Here is a 22,789-nt window from a genome sequence, read left to right on the forward strand (position 1 = left end):
TATGACTCTATTATGAATAAACCACTGATCCACCTGCCTTCTCTCAATTGAACCATTTAGTGTGCTCGCGTAGATCGATTGTGTGGTCATTTCATCACCACGTTACATTTTCATGCCTCTGCAATTAATGCACCTGCACCAGTCTATAGCATTTGCTGCCATAATCTCAAAATATTTCTCTCGAAAGCCACTTATACACAGAAAAAACGGCAAGCAAAACAATCTTTTGAATTTCGGCGCACATTGAAATAAAAAATGAGAGGCGGAAAGAGATGCAAAGAATCATCCCTTGGCTTCGCAAGACTGACGTGTTGTTAAAGTGCGAATATGAGCAGTAGATAAGAGCCAGCGCTAGTCTCACCTAGACTTAAGTTGGTCTTTGTGCGGGCAGTTGCCGTTTTGTTTCGACTCAAGCCTTTCTTTCTTTTCTAAATGTTCACAGAAAGACACCATTGCTCATCACAAGAAATGATACAGGATACGATGTTTGAATTCTGATTCCATTCTTTGTTATTTCTGCAAGAATGTTTTTGTAGAAATTGGATTTATCATGACCTCGTAGCTCCGAAAGGAAATATTTCTCAGTGGAGGTAAGGATTACACACATACCTCCAGAAGTCAGTCACTTAAATCAGTACCAAACGTTGTGTGTATAAACTAAAACACGGATTTAGTGCGGGCTGTGCGCTGTCGACGAGTAGAAGATGCGTAAGCGGTAATTAAAAGTAACACTAGAATTACGGAATATAAAGAAGTCGTTTCTGTGAGCTCCGAATGTTAAAATCTGTGGTAGCTGCGTTTGTAGGGCGTCAGACCGTCGTATGAGAGTTCATGAATTCGCAACTCACGGATAGTGACTTCTTTTTTTTTCAGATTACGCGTGAAACTGTTATATGAGAGAACATCTTTTTTCACATCTAAAAGGGACGTTTCGGACTTCGTAGCAATGTTCTTTCGGCAGTCTGCTTTCGCTTCGTTAGTCGAAAGTAGCAAACCTGTAGGGTACAGTTGTACAGATAGGTGTGGCGTTATCTGTACAAATATATGCCATAGATTTGCGGCTTTCAACTAACGGAGCGAAAGAAGTCTGCCAAAAGAATATTGCTATAAACTCCGAAACTCCCTTTTACATGTCAGAAAAAAGTTCTCCTGTGTAACCTTTCCACGCCTAATGTGCAAATAATAATAATACGCCATCAATAGATGTTGAACTTAGGGCTTCTTTATTGTTTTTAACAATAAGTAAACTTTGTTCAGTTCAATTATATAGCTATAAGGTATGTTTTAAATTCCATTACATTTCGCTATCAGTTTTCCATTTAGATAGTTATTTTTGTTTTAATGGTATGTCTGTGTTGAGTTCGTTTGTTTCATTTCTGAAACGTTTACCTTTCGTATTGAAATTTTTGTAGAATTCAAGTCTTCCTTTTTATGTGTATGTGATAACTGACTAGACAACGATAAATGTTAACAATATTTTTTTCTAATGTGTTAGAAAACATAAAAGACATACAATTGAAAGTTGATTATGTATTTAGTTGATGGAAAGAGGGTCATTGTTGCTTTTGCTATCATTTTAACTATTCCCAGCGAGGGCATTGATGTAACATGTTCTGCATTCGACCGTGAAAGAAAACTTCACAGAACAATGGTCTGGCCAACTACCAACTCACCTACCAGTGATGAGATCCAGAGCGCACAGATACCATTTCCCAATACTCGGTAGTTCTAGGTGTTATCTTTAATTGGTTCAAATGGCTCTGAGCACTATGCGACTTAACTTCTGAGGTCATCAGTCTTCTAGAACTTAGAACTAATTAAACCTAACTAACCTAAAGACATCACACATATCCATGCCCGAGGCAGGATTCGAACCTGCGACCGTAGCGGTCGTTCGGTTCCAGACTGTAGCGCCTAGAACCGCACGGCCACTCCGGCCGGCTATCTTTAATTACCTCTTACACATCTGCTATTGGACCACAGCAAAACTAAACCGGTGTTTTGGTTGACACTCTATAGACACAAAACATTTGGTACCGATCTGAATGTATGTGTGACATCTGGAGGTTTGGGTGTTACTTTATGCATGCAATTTTGGGCTTGTGTAGCACAGTAAGAATAACTCAGCAGATGTCTGAATGAGCCCAGTCAGCTGGCATATTTATGTTAAGCTACTCTGCAGATTAATTGCTAGAAAACATGGAAGTTCATTCTATGCAGAGTTGCCATATATAGCCAGGACTCTCTTGAGAGGGGGATGTAGCAATGAAAAAAAGAAATTGTTCCATATAGCTGCATTTTGTTTATTGCACAGTTACATGAAAGATGTTGCAGCAGTAGTTGGCACAAATTCTTTCATCAAATCACTGAGGACATTAGCAAAAATACTCTTACACAGCAGCGACTTGTGCCGGAATCGAAAACAAATATTCAAATTTTACGTTGACATTTGCGTTCACGATTTTCTGTTTCTTTAAGGAAGTAACTCTACTTTTCTTCCACAGTTTTTAAACTATTATTCCGAGGTGGGCTTAGTCGCTAAAAAGCTCTTCAAGTCTCATATTCCATAAAACAACGGTCTCCTGAAATGTTCACATTTTTAGCTGGGTACAAATGGGACAAAATGAACGGTAATACTTCCCATATACCGGGACGGATAGCAACCCTTCTTTGTGAAATTTAAAAGATCTCCATAAAGTGCTAGTACTTTTTCGGTAATTTTTTTTTCATAAAAAAGGCTCGTTTTGTATAGATCGATCAATGGAAAGTACTACAAGTTCGCAAAAGATGGGTATCTAATTTTTATTTGCTTACGTTATCTACAATTTCGAAATACAGTCTTTGTAAGTAGTTATCAAGTGATTCAGCCTTCATTATTTTATTGGTTTTAAGTTTGTCCCCAGTTTTATCGAAAACAGACGATTACAAAGGTTCAAAGTTCTCTTTCCTTATACAGCTGGTGCTGAAAGTCCACTATTTTGTTACTGCAACATAAAATCTCAACAATAGTGGACTGGAGCGCGATGAACGGTACACATGAAAATTCCAGCAAGTTCGACAACACTTCTATTAAAAATTTATTTTTGAAATCCTTAAATACGCCAGAAAATCCTCTAAATACATTTCAGCCAAGTTTTCGAAGTCTCTGCTTTCACAGTCACGTTCAAAAAACATCAATGCCACGAAGTGCATCGGATATTGATGGAAGCTTTCTGGACAAGAAAACCGAAAGTTCGTGCATCTTTTAAGGGGAGTAAGAGAAGAAAGATGCAGAGATTTAGGGCCACTGAACAAGACTAACCTGTTTGTTGGACTAGAGGTTATTGAGGTACCTAATTAATAAGATGGTCCTAGCAATGTCTGAAGGAGGCTGTAAGGTATTTATCTGATACTTTCGTGTAAAGATCACAAAATGTCCACTCATACTGCCATTCCATCGTATGTCTGGGCCCTTAATTGATCGCCAGATTGATATATGTCCGTTATGTTTAGAAATCCCACATAATTCTCACTATTGAACTCATTAATTCTCATTGTGACCTCAGACTATCAGTTCCTTTTTCCCCTAAAAAAGAGTACGACATTAACGAGCCTTTTTCATAACTGCTTGTTCTGTTTAAGTTTTTCATTGTGAAGCTATTTTTTCAGCTCTTCTAGTAGAAGCCGACAAATGTGAATAAAAGTAGAAAGATGAATTTCAAACATTTTCCAGTATTCAGATCCTTGATGATACCATATAATTTTTCTGTTTAAAAATAGCAACAATGAATTTGTTCACCATACCGCACCTGCAAATCATACAAAAATTGTTCAAATGGCACTGAGCACTATGCGAAGTAACTTCTGAGGTTATCAGTCGCCTAGAACTTTGAACTACTTAAACCTAACCAACCTAAGGACATCGCAAACATCCATGCCCGAGGCAGGATTCGAACCGACTAGCGCGTATAACCGCACGGCCGGACCCTCCTGCCGCACTTTTTTCGTTTCATTATAAATAAGCGACGAAAAACTGGTGTTTAATAAGTCTTACTAGGCTTTCGCTACCAATACTAAATATTTAAACCTTCAACTTCATGGCATACGCAATAATGCAATCGTGCACAACTTGATAATAATGAATACAAATCGTTGGAAACCAGCCCCCAACGCCTTGGTTTGGTTAGCTAGCAGAAGGCGCTTTTCCAGGGAGTAAAGCTACCGAGACTTTGGGAACAATGGGGATGGGGGAGGAAAAAAAAAGTTATTACGTCATAAACTTGAAGCAGACGGCTGCCATCTTAAGCAGGCCAAAATACATTTGGTACACAGCGGTGATACTTCCTCGTGACGTCACTCCGACGTGCCCGCGTCCAGTATCGATTGTTTCATAACAAGTGCTAGCCTGCTTTGTTTATAGGAATACTAATCGATTCGATTGTAATTTAAACTTTAAGGGAATCATTCGTTCGTAAGTGGAGCCGTTCGAGCAATATTTTGTTTTGTACACACGTATTATGGTTGAACTGTTTAGTTTCACTGTAGTGGTTTTATTTTTGCTATTTGACTTTCGATTTGCCTTATTTAGTGTCCGTTCTCTCTTCTGTTTTCCATTGCCTTCCCAATCTCAAACGCTCAGGCATCCGAGCCACACTGTAATAACGGTCTCGTTCTCGCAGAACACAAGGTTGCGTAACCGCGGTGATTTTTGGGGCATCATCGCATCTCCTAAATTCCTAACCCTTTAAAAAGATTTTCTGGCCAGAATAGCCGGATACAGCAGTCGTGTGCGCTTTGCTTCTTTTGAGGATTGTTTTGGCTCAAAACTTACGTAAACCCTCTTTTCGTCGTGCCTGCCTGGTGCTTGGCGTGTGGGGTCAACTGAAGAATGGGATATAACTCGGCCGCTTTGACCAATGAATGATCTTATATTTTAGTCATAGATATTAGTTTGTTTATTTTCGAGTCGTGGATGATAAATCCACTGGGACAAAGCGTCACAATTGTAAATAAATGTGTTATTAAAAGTTAGATACTTCATAGGCTTTGTCACTTGCCCTTTTAATAATTCTGAATCATTTGAATGCACATTTTTGATTATACGACTGTCTCATAGTGAATCGTTCCAGTTGCGGTTTCCTCAGCAGTTGACTCGTATCCTGTATTACATGGTTCGACTAAAGACTATGATACTAGTACTAGCGAACGCAAAAAGGAAAGCCATATACGAGTGCGTACACGATACAAATTTTACGTTTATCGCCCTTTTTGACCTTCGTCAGTGCTAATATACTATTCATCAATTCTATGTGGGTCAACTGAAGTACAGTATACATATTTTATGTAGTATCTTGTTCTTCAGCTGACCTATATAGGTCAACTGAAGTATAGGATACAAATTTTACTTTTGTCGCTTATTCTAGTATACTAGCCTTCAGTTGAGCTGCATAAATCAACAGAAGAGGATACTAGGACTTCACACTGTGAGACAAGTGATATGTACCATTACGTTCGACTTATGGCTATACATGGTATATATCTGCAATGTGTTTTCCCTACTCTTCATTCCTGTGCTTATCATCCGTCTGTCTTTGCAAAACCATCATCTGTGGTAAATTATGACGCCATTTTTCAAAGCCGATGGGATTCTCACGTGTTTTCTCACTTGCCATAATTTAATAGTTTGTTCGTACCAATTTATTAGATACTTAAAGAATGTAGCATACGATAAAATTAGTCACAATTCTTGCGATTACATACTTATCCACGAATTGTGCCGAAATGAAGATAATGCAAATAAAAGAGAAATATAGACGTGGGTGAAATAAATCATTGTCGCAATTTATAAGAGCAAGAAAAGAACAGAGGACCTTTAAATTCGATTCTTACACCTTCGCTAGCATCAGCTGAATAACACGATACTACTAATAGCGAAAAACGCGATATACATTTGTATCCTGTACTTTCACTGACGTATTTAGTTTATGGCTCTGAGCACTATGGGACTTAACTTCTGTCATCAGTCCCCTAGAACTTAGAAATACTTGAACCTAACTAACGTAAGGACAACACACACATCCATGCCCGAGGCAGGATTCGAACCTGCGACCGCAGCGGTCACGCGGCAACGGACTGTAGCGGCCCCAGCTCTATTTAGTTCAGCTGAAGAATAGGGTACTAATTAAGGTGAAGACGAAATAAGCGACAACTGCAATATTTAAGTAGGAAAAAAAAAAGCGACATACACAGGTCAACCGAAGTATGGGATAAAAAAATTTTTGAAGTGAAGTTGAGTACAGCTATCAATATAGGTCAGCTGAGATTCGCCATGGCGATATTACGTATTCATTTTCTTTTTCCTTCACTAGCACTAGTATCCTATTCTTGTTAATCTATTTAGATCAACGGAAAAATAGATTACGATGACTGAAAAAAGCGATATAGGTAACATTGCGTTCGAAAAATTGATGTATGTGATGTACGTTTCTCAACATTTGTCTGTCCTTGCAAGTCTTTGCAATACATCATTTGCGATAACTAGTGACGGAATTGCTCAAACTGACGGGTTGTATCAGATTCTTTAGTATTACCGTCTATCCGCTTCACAGTAGTTACTCCCCGTGAAGTTTGTTGTAAATAACCCATAGCACTTCAAGGATGATAGCACTACAATACCAGAGGAAGAAATAAAACGACATTCATTACGCCACATTAAGGTTGTCTGTAGCAGAAACACGGGTTCACAATGCTGTCTGTCGTTTTATATCAGTGGGTAAGTGAACTTCCTTTTGGTTGCAGCAAAGTAAAATTTGAAATTAAACTGAAAAGTTTCTCTTTGACGTAAATAGTGATGGATAGGAATTGCTGTCTGATACCTGCCTGTAATTCATAAATGAAAAAAGCTAATAAATGCTCAATACGGAAGCATATTCGCTGACAAATTCGATGTAAATATATAGTGAGTCGTTCCATATCATTAATATTTACCGTTCAAATCACACAATGAGTGTGTAACTAATGAGTGAAATTTCCCATCGCACTCCCTTGGATTTAGTATTAAGATGGCCCAATGGGCACCCCCTAAAAAAAACTGGACAAGCATCAAGCATGACAACAGGAATGCGGTGTGAAAGAAGCGAATTTGTAATAGTGAACGATCCAAGCTCAAGATGTGTAATTTCGAACGAGTTCAAATAGCGACGGCGTCGTCATGTGATAGCGGCAGTGATGGGATGGCAAGGCGCGGCGACTCGAGCGCACCGAGAATTTCTCGAGCCTCTAGTTCTCAAGCAATTCGAGAAGCTCACGAGAAATGGCTCAGCGGCGTGTGGCGCTGCGCTCCAGTTGGTTGCGCCATCATACGCCGCGCCGCTGTTTTATGAATTGAATGCCGCCTCTAGACAAACACGCTCGCTGTGCTCGAAACAAGTGTCTCAGGTTTCATTCGAGTAAAGCTGTTATTCAAATGAATATAGACTTTCGAAAACGAACGTCATGGTGCTGGCAATACCTTACAGAGGATGGATATAAGGTTACTTGCAACATTTGTCGTAAAAATCTCCGTAATGTATCAAAAAATACGACGAGCATGATTAGACATCTGAAAACTGCACAATTTATCGAGCAATAAAACAGCGACGTCCGTGGATACAGAGGCTCATTCTTCCAATAGTGTGAGACAGGCAAAATATCCAGGTACGTACAGAACAAAAGGTGAATTCCGTACAAAACTTCGAATAGTGTCCGAAGCGGTCCACCACTTTTTTTTTTTTTAAAAAAAAAAAAGATAATCTACAACATACCCCAAAATTAAACCTATACTATCCTAGCTTTTGCACGATACGATATGTAATTTTATTGGACTAGTTGTCGAGCATAACGTAGCCTCTCGCAGGAGCACTGATCTAAATCTTGCGTATCTCTTCATAGAGGGAAATAAACGGCAACAACAGCTAGATTAAGCACTGGTGGCCATGATAAAGGACGATTTTCAACAACTTTCAAACGTCGAGGACACCGGTTTTCGACTTTTTGTTTCACTGTTGGACCCACAATACTCTACACCAAATCGAAAAAAGTTGCGCCTCGTGATTGAGGACGATTACCATAAACAGAAAGAGGCTGTGAACTTGTCCGTGGAAGACTACTTGTGTTTCTTTGACGACCGATATTTGGACCTCAATAGTGATGCATATATTGCTGTAACTGGTCATTTCATCAACACTAATTGGTGCCCGAAAGCTTTAGCTCTCGAGACATTCCGTTTCCCAGAAAAGCAAACAGCGCTAAATATTAATGCGGCGTTAGACAACGTGATTTCAAAATGTATAATCGAAAACAAAGTTTTAAGCATCACAACTGAACGCTAGCAACATGATGGCAGCCGTATAACTTATTCACACTTGCAACATCGATATGCAACATGTGCCTTGTTCAGCACACACCAATTTAGTTGTGAAAACTTCTTTGAACAGCAACAATGAGCACTGCATAATGCGGGAAAGGTCAGAAAAATTGTGAGCTATTTTAAAACAAGTTGCAACGCTAATGAAAAACTCCATGAGATCCAAGATCTAATGAAAAAACCTGTTCATACATCGATTCAGGAAAAGCGGAACCCGACGGAACAGTACGTTTTATATGCTACAACATCTAGTGGAGCAAAAGGAATGCATTGCAGCCTGTTTATCATCTTTGTATTCAGGTTTAGAGAACCTCACAGCTGACGAGTGGCGAATGTTTATGTGTACTGGTGCCATTTGAAGTGGTAACAAGTGAAATCTCAACTGAAAACTATACCAATAATCAGACAGCTAATCCTAACCGTACGCAATGGGAAGTGGGCTACCGCGACAGCGCAAGAGCTACAGCGACGTCTGCACAACTCACTAATACCCCGGCTAGGCTTAATAGAAACAGACAAAGTACATGCCTTAGCCACAGTTCTCGACCCAAGATTCAAAACGTTACCATTTACGAATCCCATTCATTCAAAACATGCCGCTGCAGGCCTAACTGCAGAGTGCACAAACGTGGTAGAGACTATACATCTACTCATTTGGCTACTAACGACGCTACCCACTAATACCATTTCGTACAAAACGCCAGTAGTTCCTTATGAGCTTTCGATGAAGAGGTTTCCAATAAAAAATCTGATGAAAAGCGGTTCTGATAGCGTAGACACGGACGTACAACGATATTTGGAAGAACCGTACCGACAACGCACGGATAATCCTTTACACTACCGGGGCGGGGGGGGGGGGGGGGGGGGGGGGGGGGGGGAATGAAAACAGCCAGGTCTAGCTGTCGTGGGGGGAAAAAAAAATCTTGCAATACTTGCAACTTCTGTTCCCAATAAAAGAATAGTTTCGAAAACAGTACTTACAACAAAACAGTAAAAGGCCAATTGGTTAACAAAATCACATTTCTAAATAAAAATCGACGGCAGTGTAGCAATGAGATGTAAAAATGCCTTCTGCAGACCAACTTTTGTTTCCTTTGTTTCTTCAGTAAGTAAACGCATGTACGCAGTTTCTGTATATATAAAAAAGGCTATAGCACTTCTGTTTTACGGTTAAGCATGCATACTAGCAAAATTTACAAGGTAATTTATTTTGTAAGAATAAAGCTTCTGTTTTAAACAACAATTCTATGATATACTAATACTTCAGTACACATTAATAACGGTAGTACAGTTGATATCAATCGTGGAATTTCAAAGTTTTCCGAGCACGTACGTAAGACGAGTACGACCTTCGTGTACGGAAGGTTTGCGCAATTCCTCAGAGAGCGCAGCACTGTCAACTTCCCGAGCATACCCGAGAAACTGCCTTCGCGTCGCGCGATCATAGTCCATCCCTGGATAGCGGTGTTGGACTGAGGAGGGGGGATATTCGTGTTCAAATCTCGGTTGATCCCCATACGCCGCGCTACCTCTGTATTAACAAATGGAACAATTCAGAGATGTGGCGTGGCCACGTCGTTTTATGGTCCACACCACGTCCGTTTATCGCAACGAGCGGCGCACCAAAGTTATGCGTGGCACGAGACGCCAACTAGCGCGCTGCTATTTACATTAATTTGAAGTCATTCAATGTGCTTCAAAATAATTCGTTTCTGTACTTAAAGCAAATCTATACTCGTCTCTGTAGATGGTTCCTCAGAAACACTTTTCGCTTAAAAAAAACACTGGTTTGGGATTCGCATGTGTTCTCCACTATGCAGTCTTTCACATTCGATTCTGGAGCTAACTAGTCTGACATCACAGCTTGATAGAAAACTTTTACTTTCATTTTTGCCCTTTGTTTTTGTGTTACTTCCCAAATAAGTAAACCACCTTAAATATTATGAGAAGTGGGGACTATAGTCACCGGCCAGTTTACATTTGGTGGGTTTTAGGACATACGTTGCTGTGTACAAAATATAACCAACATATTTAAACCGTTTTTAGCGGTGGAAGAACAGCTATACCTGCCACCAGTCTCGAGTGAGTGATCGTTTTCATGACGCGCAGCACTCGACGTTATGGCCGCATGCTAAACAAAGTAGCGGTTCGTGTCCCTCTTTCGTATGTGGTTCATGAAGTCAGTTACAATCACATTGTAAGTTAATATGTCATTAAGAGTTATTTAAATTTTGAAATTGTAGGTAGACGATCGCAAGTCGAGTGGAAGTGATAGCTATATATTGTAGTCTTGTCTACACCAAGTTTCTTTTCGACACATTGAACACCCAGTTTCGCTCATATATTGTCGAACAAGAGGCTTGTTTTCCAACAAGCAACAAATGAGAAATGGGATTACGCTATTGACATAACTAAAGTATTTTGTGTTTGGATGTTTTATGCTTACCTGTTTTACGTTTACATATTTGGGATTTCTTGATGAAGGTATGTACACAAGTAAAACGCTATTTTGAATATTTTTGTAACAGTTATTACATAGTTATCTTTGAAACTGGATAAATGACGTTGAATCTGTGCAGTTACAAAGTTCTGCTGCTGAAGCACACTGATTTTACTGTCTCTCTGATTGCAGAAATAAACATATTTTGTGAAAGTTCAACATTGGTCAAAACGCATAATGTTTACTGCAATAACAGAAGATACTGAAAAATTACACTAATTCTGTTGCAATTATAGTTAAACATTTACAGTCAGCATTAAGGGGCCTGACAATACTGGTTTGTCAAACCTTCGATATATTGAAGCTACCTCTCACTATCAATAACATTGACAAAAAACGTGTGTTATATTACCTACAGCTCGCAAGCAACGAAAAAGAAAAAAAAAAAAAACCCAGGAAATGGATTTGATGCTGGATGAAATCAGGACCGAATGGCCACATGTTAATTTACTGATTGAAATCAGAATCACGGAGCCGAAATATTTCATAAATTAGTTTCCGAAGAGTTCTGCATAATTATTAGTGTTGATACGAGATAAAATGGGGTAGCAAAATAAGTTAACGAGAGAGGCAGTCGCGATCTACAAGATATGAGCAACTTCGAGATGTCTGGCGACAGACAGGTCGTTGTAATGCTCGAAGTTGTTCAGTTCTGTAATATCAGCAGGCACAATTAACAAAATTCTATGGAAAACTGAAGCGACTAACTGCTTGGAAGGACCTGTTCAGACAATTAACGTAAAACTTTAAACTTCCTGCAGATTAAAACTGTGCCGGAAGGAGACTCGAAGTCGGGACCTTTGCCTTTCACGTGCAACTGCTCTGGAAGGTAGGAGACAAGGAACTGACGAAATTGACGCTGTGAAGAAGGGTCGCACTACTTGATTTGTTGTTTTGAACACAGAATGTGTGTGCGACTAAAGGAACTACTGTTGTCAGAGGAAAAAATATTTGCAATTGTCATTTTTCTGTTGAGAGTACAGTCTTACCAGAAGACCAAGAGAACAGCAGAACGCAACTGAAAGCCTTCATTAGTGATTATTGGTAACCAGACTGTCATTGGAAGTTGAAATTCTGTATGTGTAAAGTGGTACAGGAATACTGTACCTGTTATTATTTTCTTAGCATCAGACAGTTATCTCAGAGGTTAGTTTGCTACATATGGAGTAATTAGGAGAGAAACCAATAAATCAGTGAGATTAGTTAACTCTCAGCCTGTATCAGGCACCAGACCTATGTGATTGTCCTTCAAGTTGTTGGCAGTGCATATTGTAAATTGCACCACTGCATTTGCATGGGGGTTGGGGGGGATATCTGTGTCTCGCCAGTCTGCGATAATCACAGCATCAAAGTTAAGATTTGTATGGGCCATCCTCTATCTTTGTAGACATTCTTCAATTAATTACTTTGAGTGAGAGAGCATGCATTTGAGGAAGTGACACCTTATTACATTTTTTCCCCCTCTATTTTCTCCTGGAAAGAGATGTTGCTGAGGGTGTAACAGCTGAAGGCAGTGCTGTGTGACCTGATAAGCTAAGCTGTGCTGTGCAGAGTCACTGCTGGATCGGTCAGCCACCACACAGCCAGCAACCTTTGACTAGAAGTGCTAGTGCTTCAATGAGCAGTACTGTTTCTCCATCTGCCACATTTTTGTTTATTTACTTTTCTAGTGTGCAGTTTAAATCTTAGTGTAGCTAATTTTGCATTGATTTCTATACACTACGTAAACACAGTTTGTACATTAAAAAAATGTAAGTTATGTGGACCCACATCCAGATGGCGTTATAAATTACCACTTGACATTCTGGATATAGGTTTTCCAGTCTCATTAAGTTATTTAAGGCAAAAGCTGAAATGGCTGCTTTGAAAAGCACACATTCTATGTCATTTCTCAACCTTTCCCAGTCGGTTATACGAATGTGCGATCTATTCTTTCAAGCATGTTCGAAAGAACAGACACCACATTCAATTTGCCTTGGTGGACAGTGAATCCAATACAGATGCAGTACAACATTCAACCTGCCAGAATCTTAAGGTAGCGAGCATGGAAGATATGCTCGGGGACTGCAGATGGTGCTAGGTGGGAATGTGCGTCAATGGGGAGGTGTGCTGAGAATCAAGCAATTGCAATTAACTGTGTTTGGATGGTGCAGTGGGTAACACGTCTGCCTAGTAACAAAGAGTTCCCACATTTGAATCTCAGTCTGGCACACATTTTCACTCTTTGCCGCTGACTCCGCCAGGAAGTCCTGATGCAGCTGCCATCAATAGTTCCTTCCCTTCCCTTTCCTTTCTCCCCCCAGGCAGCTTCAGTATACGTAATTTTGACAGGAGATTCATGGGAGTACTGACAGTGGATAGTGTCCAACAGGCACAATATTTTGGCAATCAGCAATGTCACCATCATCAAGTGCGAAATATTGTGCCGTTTTGACACAATGGCCTGGCAGTACACCTGTGGACTGTTTGGGCACGAAATATGCCGCAAGAAACTAAACAATTACTTCTACAATGTTTTTAAAAGTAATTCCAGTTGCCAAAAATTACCATTTCTTGGCTGCTTGTTCTCTTTCGTAGTCTAAAATTAGCACTTATCAGCAGATAAGGAACCAACATATCCTGCTGTAAGTGTGTGTGTGTGTGTTTGTTTGTTTTAGAGACAAAATTACAATAATATACTGAAGGATTTGACTACTTACTTGTCACTGGACATGACCAACATGGTGTGTGTCTACAGGAGCTTCTGAAAGTGGACAAGGAAACAACAAACCACATGACCATTTCACACATCCTTCTATCAGCTTAGTCAGGGAAGAAGTTTTACAATGATTTCTAGTGTACCATAGAAACACACTGATGTGCAATGCTGTTGTGTGTGTAAATCAGTACATGAACCATTGCTAATTTGAGGGAACCCTGTGATACAGTTGAGAAGCTTGTCTCCATTTTGACAGATTGCAATAAAAGTGTTTAACATGCTAAACATTACTTTATTTATAGTGCCCTCACAGCTGTAATCTGGCAGCACTCCTGAAAGAAATGGTATTGCAGAGAAATGATTTAGCCACAGCCCATGCATTTACATCCAGACTTAATCCAAAACTCTGCATTGTTAGGTACACCATTTTGAAAACTTGGTTATTACAACTGCGACAGATTTATTCATCCATAGAATTTAGTCTGAACAATCAGTCGGTCAGTCAAATGAATATTCTCAGACTTTGCCTCCCTGTTCATTCTAATTAGCCAACCATTAGCAGTGTCATAATTTTGATCATGTAATCCCATGTTGTGCATTTTTGCTTACGATTCTTCATTAATAATTATTGCCCAATTTTGATTTGTAATAGTTCATTGATAACCATTGATATTCATTTATTTGTGATTGGATACTACTGACTATTTGTGATCATATCCAAATGCCAAACCAAATGTCACATTTTATAGTGTTATTTGTGGCCTAAGCTTTTGCAGCCTCTGCACATGCTGATTGGAGTACTATCACAATTCTGCGTGTCTTTTGACCAAAAACAATTTCAATAACAGTTTGTTAAATTTTTCTCCTAGAGCAACATAACGAGCCACAGCAGTGCCGAAAGGTGGTAAGAGAGAGTCACACAGCGCACTCAGGAGGTATCGGGCTACAAGTCAGAAGAGCTGTGCCACCTGCAGAAGTAGCTGGTCAAGATGGGAAAAACACTAAGCAGTCAATGGCAGTAGCAGCAGCCTTAGTCATCAGACCATGTGGTGTACATCGAAATAGCACAAAAGCACCACAGGTGGCAGTATGTAGCTGTGAATTGTAAAAAGTGGAGGCAGATCAGATATGCTTTATTGGCTCCACAGATTTCTTTTTTTTTAGAAAGGGGGGGGCGGGGGGGGGGGGGGGACCTGTTCTGTCTGCCTTTGGCACAGTGGTGTAGGAGATGACGGGGAAACTAGCTTAATGCAGAATTTGTGAATGTTCACATATATATATGTAAGGTGACTTCTGATATTTCCTATTTGTACATGTTGAAACCAAACGTGTCAGATATATTTACTTTCTAAATGTAGATCCTAACATTTCACACATAACTTAAATGTCCTCTTTCTGTCCCAACTCCACATATTTTGGACTGATTTTATTCAAATATATGCATGTAGGTTTGGATTATGGATGCAGAAAAAAAAGAACCCTTTCCGTATACTCTGCTGTAAACTACATGTTTCATAACCATATGGAATGCTTTTGTCTGAATAATGCTTGGGATCTTGCTGTCATCCTGGTGAAACAACAGAGGGACAGGATTAAAGCTACTGGCTTACCTGCTTTTGGTTAATATATTGCTACTGGAAACATCTGATGACTAGCACCATTGGTTGTGTGGTGGTGCCGTAGTAGAGTTAATGAAATACGATCCCATACAGCTGCAGTGGGCTCGGAATGACCGATTTGTGCATCTCCTTCAACCAGTCACATAATGCAATTTTGTATACGTCTGTGCAAACACCTCAGCTCTGTAGGTAGCTATTGTTTCTCGATGTAGCCGTTTGCCCTTCACACCTGAAAACTGGCAACACCACTGCTGGAAATCCGGGACATTCTTTTTGCTGACCTTTTTATTCTCTCACTGTCTTGGCGACAGTATTAAAATTGCTGTACACATACGATAAAAATGATGGGGATATTTAAACGCTGAAATATTTGTGATGTCAATAATGTTACTGGCTGCAGTCCCATGAATTATTTGAACATTCAGTATGCTGGGTAAAGCTCAAGTCTCATACATTTCTGCTTTTACTTTATGTTCTACATAATTTCAAGATATATCTATATGAATCAAGGTACCATATATCATGGAGAATTTTTGGAAGTTTGCAAGTGTCATGAATAATGGGTCTCCATGGACCACCAACATGTGCATGTTTCAATTGTGTGTTCTACAACTTTTGGCAGCATATTTGTTTTGGAAAATTGTTGCCACTAAATTCCAGTGTAGGTACACACATAATTAGGACAATATTTCCTCATTCAGCTTGTTGACTTGCTTGTTTCAGGACACTTTGAAAGTTCGAGATCAAAATGTAACTGTAGTTCTTAGGAAATCAGCTGCTGTGATGTAGTTGTGTTCTGCACATTACACAATAATTTTCCCATCTTCACAGCAGTGTATACTGCCTGTATTTGACAAATTTGAGCAATTTTATGAGTGACTGATATGCAAGTTTGCTGAAGAGATGTTAAGCATTCTTCCCACTCACCATAAGCAAATGGAATGGAAAGAAGTACCAGTACCTGGAGCAGTGCAAAATACCTTCTCCCATGCACGCCACAGTGCTGTGCAGAGGGTGGATGTAGATCAACTCTCACATCTCTTCTTTAAGTACTGACAGTGAGCTCACCTTGGGTGACACTACAAAACCTCTGCTGCTGTCAAAATTCTTTCATTAAATGATTCAGCCTCAGTTTACACAAGGGGAACAATTACCAATTTTGATGTCTGAAAAGAAACAGAAGGGAATACCCAACCATAATAAATGTATTTTAATAATGTAACAATATAATGAAAAGGATAGTTGCTACTTACCATATACTGGAGTTGTTAAGGAGCAGATGGGCACGACAAAGACTGTCACAAAATAAGCTCTTGGCCAACAAGGCGGCCTTCACCAAAAATAGATGACAGACAGAGCTGAAGCCAGAGACTGTGTCAGCAGAGAGAGAGAGAGAGAGAGAGAGAGAGAGAGAGAGAGAGAGAGAGAGAGAGAGAGAGAGAGAGAGAGAGAGAGCGTATTTTGGACAAAGGCTTTGTTTCCCAAAAGCTAATTTTGTGACAGTCCTTTTCTTGTGCCTATCTGCGACGCAGAATTTAAACTATATGGTGAGTAGCAACTATCCTTTTCATAATATTGTCACATTCCATTCTGGATTTTCTATTGTTTTATTTAAATAATGTCATAGTTCCACCATCAAGAGCTGCTGAGATATTATGACCAGTTTCAATCCTCGGACCATTGTGAGGTATCCTGTGTACAAAACGAGATAACCTGTGAAATACATTTCATATTTCACTGTCAATACAATATTGCTTGGTGTATGTGCTAATGAAAAGTCACCTAATAACACACCACCTACTAGCAAACTTATAAATCACTTGGTTAGTAGGTGACGTATTAAGTTAATTTTCGTAACAGTTAACATGGCCAATGGCATCATACAGCATAAACTCCATCAAAGACATGAAATTAAAAGTATGATACAGTAAGTATTGCTGCTGATAGTGTACAGACATAATGAATTACTTAAATGTGATGCACTTTTACAGCATCATCTGCTGTCCATTTTTAATGTACATTACATTTTCAATAATAAAATGTACCAAACACTATTAATGTTCATTCTTCATGTACAATCTAATCCCAACATTCCATGCAGACACACACTTAATACTGGTGACTACACAATTGTTTTCTGTCCACAAGTCAACGAAAAATGATACAGAGGGTTTGCATGCGTAACACACTTGTTAAACGAAAATGCAAGATCAGTTCCTGAATGTTCTACAGAGCTTCAACTTGTATCCACACATAGCTAGCCCTACAGGAGTAGCAAGCTCTTCAGAAAGTCTCAGATAATTTCTTCACAAATATAGGGGCCACAGAAAGATGTAATTAATGTCAACCTAGGAGTATCCAATCGCAGTGCAGTTACCATTAAAATCCTCACAGCCTCAGTGACTAAAAATGCTTCACATAACATGAACAACAGAACTTTCTCCTCTAACAGTTCCAGTCATTTCGTAAATACACTGGTTAACCAATAACGGGCGTAAGTATTACTGCTATCAAGCACAAATGCTTCATATAATTTTTTCTTTTCCTTTTTATATTAAAGTTTGAAATGCCGTTTCAGAAAAATCTTGTCTGAACAAACTTATACGGGCATTTACAAGCTAATTCCTGGATTACGACAGGTATTAGAAATTCATCCAGGACGATGAAAATGCTTAACTCTAAAATGAAAAGTTTGCTAACCCAAACTACAAAAAGATATATATATAGAAAGTTAATAATAAAAGCAAAATTACTAAGTAGTGATAGATTAATAAGGAAATCAGGGAATAAATCAAGAACTACTTGGGAAAAAATGGGAAGGATAACAGGTAACAGCCTCATGGATAAGGAGATAGTGCCCAAAAATTGTGAAAATGATTAATTAAAAGATGAAACTCTGGAAGATTACATGAATAACTATTCTTTAAGTGTACTGGTGTCATTAAGCAAAAACTTTACCACATGCAAGAAATTAAGATCTTCGAAACCAGCCAGTAGTATGATGTTAACTCCCACAAATGCAAATGAAATATTAAAGGTGATAAATAGTCTAAAACCAAAAATGTCTATGTGTGTATGAAGTGTTAGTAATTAAAAAAGTTACCCAACAAATTATAAAGCCCCTGGTACATATTGCCAATTTGTCATTGCAGAGGTTGAAAATCTTCAAGGTTAGACAGCTGTTTAAAATAGGAGATCCATATATAATTTAGAAAATTGCAGACCAATTTCCATTCTCTAAACATTTTCCAAAATTTTAGAGGCATTAGTGAAAAATCAGGCTCATAAGTTACTTAGATACATACAAACTTCTGAACTGCATGCAACATGGCTTCCTTTCAGGCCACAACACACAATCAGCCAACCATGCCAACACTGATGACATTGTTAGGAATATTGACAACAAAAAATGTGTAGTGGGAATTGACTTAGGTCTATCAAAAGACTGATACAGTAAATCACCACATTTTGCTTAACAAGGAGGCAATAGGAGTAAGCAGAGTTGTGTGTAAATGGTTTGGATCTTACCTTCAAAACAAAACTCAGGTCACAGAAATCATCTCGGACCACAATAACCAGAAACTAAAATGGGTTTCAGATGCAAAAAAAGGGGAAATAGGCATCCTGCAGGGCAGTGTTCTTAGGCTCTTATTGTTCAGTTTATATAAATGACAAAGAATCTAAATATTGCTACCAAAATTATGTTGTTCGCAGACAAGCATAATTAGAAGTGATGATAAAAATTACTATCCACAACAACTGATATAGTCCTGAAATATATACACCTGTGGTTTGATGCTAACAAATTAACATTTAACGTAATTAAAACAAATTATAACCAGATGGCACAGCAACTGAAGGAAATAACCTCCTGTTAAAACAGTGACAAGAGAAGGAGAATGAGCAATCCCTCAAGTTTATGGGCATGCACTTTGATCAAAACATAAGCTGGAAAAAGCATATCAAATATTTATCCCACAGGCTCAATTTGGCAGGAGACTGAGAACAATATGTAGAGCATGCAGCATAGAGTGTGTTAGATTAGTGTATTTTGCTTACTTTTGGTCTATTGTCTTATGGTATAGTAATCTGGAGTAAACCGTGTAAATGAAGGAAAGAACACATGAAGTAAAATTAAGACTGAGCTTAAAAATTAACTTAAGAAAAAGTTTCTATGACATAGCTGAGTACTTTGAATGTGTGTAAAATTATTGTCTTAATATTTATATCCATTTTCATGACAAATGTTGCACTCTCAAAAATTCATTGAAAATAGCTATTTAAGTGACATCCCATTATTATGTTTGTATTACATCTACTTTTCAAGTTAAACTTTTGACAGGAAGATCATAAAATGAAATTTTACATATTGTATATCATTACACTGATCATTTATGACAGTCATATACAAAACGTCAGCAATCTATACTTTGTATGCAATAGCATACTGTATGTACTACAACAACATTAGCACTGACAGTCATGATGTGCTAATAAGTAGTGACTGATATTCATGTAGTCTCCTCTATCTGAATTTTCTCCTCAGGTTTTGTATGTGCAATGTTTTTCTTACACTAACATTTGAGGGAAACAACACTCTAGTTTTAATGTAAGTGGAGTACAAGAAAGTACATTTTTAATATATTTTTATTCATAGTACGTTACTGACTCGAAGTAATTTATACAGGTGTTCATAGTTAGGTTCTGATTCCTTACAGGAAACATTAACCGTAGTGAACTATAATATGTAGGCTGACAATGTGTAGGAACATAGTTACATACACAGTATCTTATTAATGATAACATGCACACTGTGAAAATTAATACACTAAGTGATAAAACAATAGTTCCATATAGTTTATAGCTAATATCAATTGACTGAATTTTGTACAATATAACAGAAACCCTTCATCAGATAGTATTGTATTGACAGTTACATATGAAATGCATTTCATGAGTTATCTTCCTTGATATACAGAATAACTAATGATGATCTCTTGGTGGTGGAACAATGATGTTTTCTCAATTGCTTACAAGCTGTGTGGTACCGCCATCACAAAATACACAATAAAAGTACTTTGTGTAGAACAGTGTTGTTATGTTCCCCTTATGCAGTTGCCCAGTCTATGTAAGACCAAAGGCTGCTGTGGCTTTGTTGCTGTGATCGCTTTCAAAGTGGCACTGTAGAGCAACAAGACTTGTTACATGTGCCAACACACCCTCTGTTGACATAGCCAAAAGCAACACATTGCTCTAGACTGCAGAACTGCCTTACCTGTGTTAAGAAAAGAACTTTGGCTCGTGTTTTATGCTTTGGACTGAGGATGCTTAAAATGGAGTGCACAGATAAGACATTAGGTGAATTGGCAATGAGAGGTAAATGTGGAAAACAACCCCATTACAACATCAGGGAATAACTTCCATTTTACTACAGGGATGTGCAGAGGGCAAAAACTGCAGAGGCAAACAGAGGTTAGAACATATACAACAAATGATTTAAGGTGGTGGTTGTCATTGCTGCTCTGGAGATGAAGAGTGACACCGGAGGAAATTTGCTACATTTAAACTAACACGTAGAGCTACAGAAAACCTAAATATTTCCTGTCACTGAAGTTGTAATTGCTGTATATACTGCTAGATGGGAAGTAAGCCCATATTTTTCTACAGCAGAGACTCTGGAGAGTGAAAAGTTGTTCACATTTGTCATGTCACTGGCAGAGAGGTCAAGTGAGCACACTTCTATTAACAATACAGTTGAGTGTTCTTAGCCACTGGAGTATGTATTCTAAGTGTTTAACAGCAATAAACTTCATGTAGGATACCTGTGTATCTTGCCCCTTCCATTAACTATTCATGGCTGCTCCAAAGTATAGGAATAACAGAAGGGAGAATATTATTACACATTATTTATCCACAAATATTGTGATTATGGCTTATGTCATTTTAAAATGATAGCTATAACAAGATAAATTGCTTGAAGACCACTTCAACTAGAGGAAAGAATATACTTTTCTTGAAATATTTTAGCTCTTAATTCCCCTCACTAAGAAATACATCCTTGAATAGCCCAATTAAGAAAAAAATGTGTAAACCCCCGCCACACACACAAACACACAAACACACAAACACACACACACACACACACACAAAAACACACAAAAACACAAACACACAAACACACACACACACACACACACAAAAACACACAAAAACACAAACACACAAACACACACACACAAACACACACACAAAAACACAAACACAAAAACACAAACACACACACACAAAAACACAAACACAAAAACACAAACACACACACACAAAAACACAAACACAAAAACACAAACACACACACACAAAAACACAAACACACACACAAAAACACAAACACACACACAAAAACACAAACACAAAAACACAAACACACACACAAAAACACAAACACACACACAAACACACACACAAACACACACACAAAAACACACACACACAAACACACACACACAAACACACACACACACAAACACACACACACACAAACACACAAAAACACACACACACACACACACAAACACACAAAAACACAAACACACACAAACACAAAAACAAAAACACACACACAAAAACACAAACACACACACAAAAACACACACACAAAAACACACACACAAACAAACACACACACACAAACACACACACACACACACAAACAAACACACACACACACAAACAAACACACACACACACAAACACACACACACACACACAAACAAACACACACACACACAAACAAACACACACACAAACAAACAAACACACACACAAACAAACACACAAACAAACAAACACACAAACAAACAAACAAACACACAAACAAACAAACACACAAACAAACAAACACACAAACAAACAAACACACAAACAAACAAACACACAAACAAACAAACACACAAACAAACACACAAACAAACAAACAAACACACAAACAAACACACAAACAAACACACAAACAAACAAACAAACAAACACACAAACAAACAAACACACAAACAAACAAACACACAAACAAACAAACACACAAACAAACAAACACACAAACAAACACACAAACAAACAAACACACAAACAAACAAACACACAAACAAACAAACACACAAACAAACAAACACACAAACAAACACACAAACAAACAAACACACAAACAAACAAACACACAAACAAACAAACACACAAACAAACAAACACACAAACAAACACACACACAAACAAACACACACACAAACAAACACACACACAAACAAACACACACACAAACAAACACACACACAAACAAACACACACACAAACAAACACACAAACAAACACACACACAAACAAACACACACACACACACACACACAAACAAACACACACAAACAAACACACACACACACAAACACACACAAACAAACACACAACTTAAACAGGCTGAAGAAAATATGCAGACCTGACTTGCATGTGTTATCAATGAATGATGCATTCATTTAGATGCACTTTGTGATGAAGTAGTAGGAGCTATAATTTCTCAAAAAATCTCTTTCTCTTCATCA

At 38.3% G+C, this 22,789-nt stretch overlaps 1 protein-coding gene across 7 annotated transcripts in view; it reads right to left on the reverse strand.

The window, feature by feature from the left end:
• The window catches only part of LOC126293336 (alpha-(1,6)-fucosyltransferase-like), a 230,171-nt gene that overhangs the window by 193,013 nt on the left and 14,369 nt on the right, over positions 1-22,789 (reverse strand). The window contains exons 3-4 of one of the 7 annotated variants that reach the window (XR_007552270.1): positions 16,454-16,892; positions 16,283-16,366 (exon numbers count right to left, since the gene is read on the reverse strand). The exons of the other annotated variants lie outside the window; for them this stretch is intronic. The gene's annotated coding sequence lies outside the window, so the exon portion shown is untranslated. Of the gene's footprint in view, positions 1-16,282; positions 16,367-16,453; positions 16,893-22,789 lie in introns of those variants that run through there. 7 annotated transcript variants of the gene reach the window in all.

Source organism: Schistocerca gregaria, chromosome 10 (assembly GCF_023897955.1).
Source record: "Schistocerca gregaria isolate iqSchGreg1 chromosome 10, iqSchGreg1.2, whole genome shotgun sequence".
NCBI lineage: Eukaryota > Metazoa > Arthropoda > Insecta > Orthoptera > Acrididae > Schistocerca > Schistocerca gregaria.